A 4810-nucleotide genomic window follows, 5' to 3' on the forward strand; every position below is an offset into this window, starting at 1 on the left:
TGGCAGCTTTAAGGTCTGAATTGGTCCATCCTAGGGACCATCCTGGGGCTTTAGCAACTAACTACATGGTCCGACCCTTTGGATGAATTCAACCAGACAACAGAGTAAGAGAAAGGGGAGTACAGGGGATATAAAGGAGGAATAGGGTCCCCCAAACATACAAGCTGAGTGACTGCCTTGGCAATTCTGAGTAAACTCTTCTGAGCCTCAGTTTGCCTATGTGTCACACAAGCTCAGCCCACTTCCCTAGGCTCCCAAGACTCTCCAGGCTGGGCCCCCAGGCAGACAAACCCACCATCAGGCCTTTGGGGGACTTCAGTGCTCTGCTCCGAGGGGTAGGGGAGCTGACCCCTACTCTGAGAGGCCTGGAAGGCCCAAGGGGGTTCTGAGGACACTGGGGACCAGGGAAGAATGATCAGTCCCCATGTACCCCCGCTAAGCCCTCCAAAAGCTCCACTCACCTGCCCCTGAAGCTGAACCCAACAGCCTGAATGGCCAACCTTGGGGCCTTGGTGCCGGGGTGGCTTTGTGACTCACAGCATGTTCCGGCCAATCAATGCCAGCTCCTGGGAGGAGGGGGTTCTAGAAGGCAGTCTCAGGAGTAGGTGGGCCGGACCTGGGTCAGAGCCGAGAGTCATGTTGGTTGCTATGTATTACCAGCCCGTCCTGAGCAGAAGTTAGGGCTCTGAACACAGAAGTGACCCACCTCTACCTCCACGCGTCTGGAAGCAGCCTGTTCCTTGGGCATTTGCTGAGCACCTAGTTTGGGCTGAGATCTGATGTGAGTCTGGGGACACAACCCAAGTAATTTGGGGCTGTGAAACTCAGGAAGGGATCAAAGAGGGGGGGGGTGGGCTGACCCACAGGGGAGGAGTTGGTCTTGCGCAAACTGGGGGAAGGGTGTTTCAGGTGGAGGCACAGTATAGGCCAGCCGTGGGCAAACTACGGCCCGCGGGCCGGATCCGGCCCGTTTGAAATGAATAAAACTAAAAAAAAAAAAAAAGACTGTACCCTTTTATGTAATGATGTTTACTTTGAATTTATATTAGTTCACACAAACACTCCATCCATGCTTTTGTTCCGGCCCTCCGGTCCAGTTTAAGAACCCATTGTGGCCCTCAAGTCAAAAAGTTTGCCCACCCCTGGTATAGGCAAAGGCCCTGAGGTGCGAGCAAGCTGGAACAGAGAGGAAGCTGATATGGAGGTAGGGGAAAGAGAAGAGGGCAGAGAGGGGTCACAATTGGGGCCTAGGAGAGGATAGGGCAGTTTGGGTTTTATTAAGAAGGCACCTAGGAGCCATGAGGGTTTAAAACAAAGAAAACTCTGACTTGCTTCTTCTTTTTAATATATTTTTATTGATTTCAGAGAGGAAGAGAGATAAACATCAATGATGAATCATTGACTGGCTGCCTCCTGCATGCCCCCCCACTGGGGACTGAGCCCACAACTGCAACCTGGGTATGTGCCCTGACCGAGAATTGAACTGTGACCTTCTGGTTCATAGGTTGACACTCAACCACTGAGGCACACTGGCGAGGCTTGCTTCTTAGAAAGCAAGCAGGTATCCGTGTCTGGCTCTGAGGACAAAGGCACCTTAGGGTGGCGCTGGGCCCAAGGCCCCTTTGGGATCCACACACGGCCTGGTGGAAATGGGCATTGACTCTTAGCCACAGTCTTGGCGAAGGAAGTGAAGCTGCCATCCCGTCACCTCCTGGGGCTAGGCCGGCCGAGGCCTGGTGTGAATGAATCACTGCTGGCAAGGCTGAGGCTGACACACACCTTGGCCTCCGCTCAGCAGGTCCCGCCAAAGCCACAACAGCCAGGCCCAGGGGCCTCAGCTGGGCCTCCCAGGGGAGTCGCCAGAGCAAGAGTCCAGCTGCAGATTGGTCTCCAGAAGGATCCAGGCTTAATTAGTGGGTTGGAACTTTCAGCCCCACCTTTCAAAGCTTCTGGGAGGGGAGGGAGGCTGGAGATTGAATTAACCACCAAAGGCCAAAGATGAAATCAGTTGTGCTTATACAATGGAACCTCTGGGATTCAAGAGAGCTTCCTGGTTGGAAGTGCTGGGAGGGTGGCAGCCCAGAGGGGGCACAGAAGCTTAGGGCCCTGTGCAACTCTCCCATCTGGCTGTTCCTGAGTTGTATCCTTTATCATCAGTAAACTAGTAAGTAAAATGCTTTCCTGGGTCCTGTGAGCTGTCCTAGCAACTGATCAAATCTCAGGAAGTCGTGGTGGAAGCCCCCAATTTATAGCTGATTGGTCAGAAGTACAGCGGCAACCTGAGACTTGTGCTGGTGTCCGTAGTGGGGGCAGTTTTGTGGGACTGAGCCCTTCACCTGCGGGGTCCATGCCAATTCCAGGTAAACTGTCAGAACTAAACTGGAGGGAACCGGTTGGTGTCTGGAGAGTTGGAGAATGGGTTCGTGTAGGGGAAAAAACACACAATTGTCATCAGAAGTGTGAGTGAACAGTTTAGGCAAATCTTGCAACCTCCCTCGGTCTCCCTCTCTATAGACTGGGCACACGTGAGTATCAGCCATGTCATTGTTGTTCATCCCCCGAGCTGTTCCAACTTCTGCCCTGGGAGATGTTACCTGGATGTGAACACACCCACATCACAGCTCCTCAGGAAAAGGCCCAAGTGGGGAGACTTGTCAGAGGTCACAAGATGGCAAACTGGCACCCTCAAAACATGGCTCTTGGTCTACTCTGTGTCAAGATACCATCTCAGCATCACCCCCTCTTCTCACTCTGGCGCCCCTCCTGAAATGTCTGCCAGAAGGTGGTGCCAGGTGAAGTCACATGGTTAAAACCAAACCCCAAAGCAGCTCTTAAAGCCTCAAGAAGTGGGCAGACAGGATGACCAGGGCTAGAGAGAACGTGTAGATGGTGAGGTACCACTCTCGACGGCCGAGACTGTGGGCATATGCCATTCTTTGTACCTGCAAATCAGGCATAATTCAGTCACCTTCTGAGCAGGGCTGGGGAGAGTCAGTGTCCAACACACACTACCAGCCCAGCTTGCCCTGTGTCCTGGGCCACCAATGCTCACATCCCCCCGTGGCCCCAAGGCAGACACCCAAGCCCAGGTCTTTGGCCCACACAATAGCAAAGCCTAGAGGAGGCCAGGGAAGAGGGCAGCCTGGCAGTCAGGGCTCTGGAGGTGAGAAACCCAGGTCCAAAAGTCCCTGTACAGTCTTCTTAAAAGGCTGTGGTCCTGGCCTGTGAGCTCAGTGGTTAGAGTGTCAGCCTGCTCACCTAAGGGTCTCAGGTTCCGTTCCTGGTCAAGGGAACATTCCTGGTTGCAGGTTTGATCCCAGGTCCAGGTCAGGTCACATGGAGGAGACAAGCAATCAATGTCTCCCTCTTAAAAAAATAAAATAAATGGGAAAAGTATCCTCAGGTGAGGATTAACAACAACAAAAAGGCTGTGCGATCTCAAGCCAGTCACTCCACCACTCTAACACTTAGTTTTCTCAAAACGGGAGAATATAATGTAGGGGGAGGTGCTTTCAGGAAGTATTTGGAAAATCCTGGGCTTCCAGTTAGTGCCGTAAAAGGGAGGTCCCACAGACAGTACCCCACCTCCGGCTCTAGGTTAGACCACCTGGCTCAGATCCCTGTGCCACTTTCCTTCCGGCCCCAAGACTCAGCTTCTCCAGCCCCTAATCAATAATAAACAGATTGAGCACCGACTGTAAGCCAAACATTGCTCTGTAAACAAACTTAATTTTCACCATTTTACGGAGGTTTACGATTGTTCTGCCCATTTCACAGACAGGGAAACACAGGCCCAGAGTCAAAGTTTCTGCCTTTTTCTTTCTGCCTCCGGCTAGGGCTGTCCCCTTCCCAACCCGCAGTCATTCCTCCCCAAAGGGGACAACCCGCAAACTTGCCAGTTCCAATCCCCGGTTGGCGTCTCCAGCGATCCCCCCGCCCAGCCCGGACAGCAGTCGGCCCGGCGCCCGGGCCCGCCTAGATGGCGCTCGCCCCGCGCCAGAGGTGCGGGCCCCTCCCCGGCGCCAGCTCCCCCTCCGAGCCGGGAAGGAGAGGAGAGGAGGCGCGGGGGGAGGGGAGCAGGCCAGGCCTCGCGCAGCCCGTCAGGCCCCGGCGGGGAAGGAGGAGGCGGAGAGCCGAGCTGCCATAAGGAGACTTTACTGAAAACAGAAAACCGGGCAGAACCAAGTATTACAAACAGGAATGTAGACTCGTAGCAAAACAAACCGGGGGGGGGGGGGGAGAAAAAAGCAAAAAGGGTGGGGAGGAAAGGTGGAAGGGTGTCTGTCGGAAGAACGGAGGGGCGGGGGCAGAAAGCAAGGAAAGGGAGGAGTAGTTTTCTTCTTCCTATTTCTTTAAAAAAAAAACCAACACAAAAAAACACACACGCACACAACCAACGTTTGTTCCCGAGTAGAAACATAAATAGGGCAGAATCGAACACTGTTCTCTCTTCCAAATGCAAAAAAAGTAAAAGAAAAGGCAACGCAGGGCTTCAGGCTGCGCCCCCTCGGAACCCTCTTCAGCGGCGGTGCGTACAAAGGGGCAGCCGGGCGCGCGGGTTTGTGCAACTCGGGATGGCCACGCGCAGAGGGTAGAGGCAGCGTGAGGGAGGGGCGGGGGGGGTCATGCGCCGGCCCCCCGGCAGCAGGGGTTCCAGCTTGTCGACTGTGAGGCGCCCTCTCCAAGTCCTGGCACCATCGGGGGCGTCCCCGGGGCCACGCCCTCTCCAAGTCCGGGGCACCCACGCCCCCCCCCCCACGGGAGGCCGCCCTCTCGGGGAGGGGGGCCGCGCATGCCCCCCCGGGGGGGG

This window comes from Myotis lucifugus, unplaced genomic scaffold (assembly GCF_000147115.1).
Source record: "Myotis lucifugus unplaced genomic scaffold, Myoluc2.0 scaffold_311, whole genome shotgun sequence".
NCBI classification, from domain to species: domain Eukaryota; kingdom Metazoa; phylum Chordata; class Mammalia; order Chiroptera; family Vespertilionidae; genus Myotis; species Myotis lucifugus.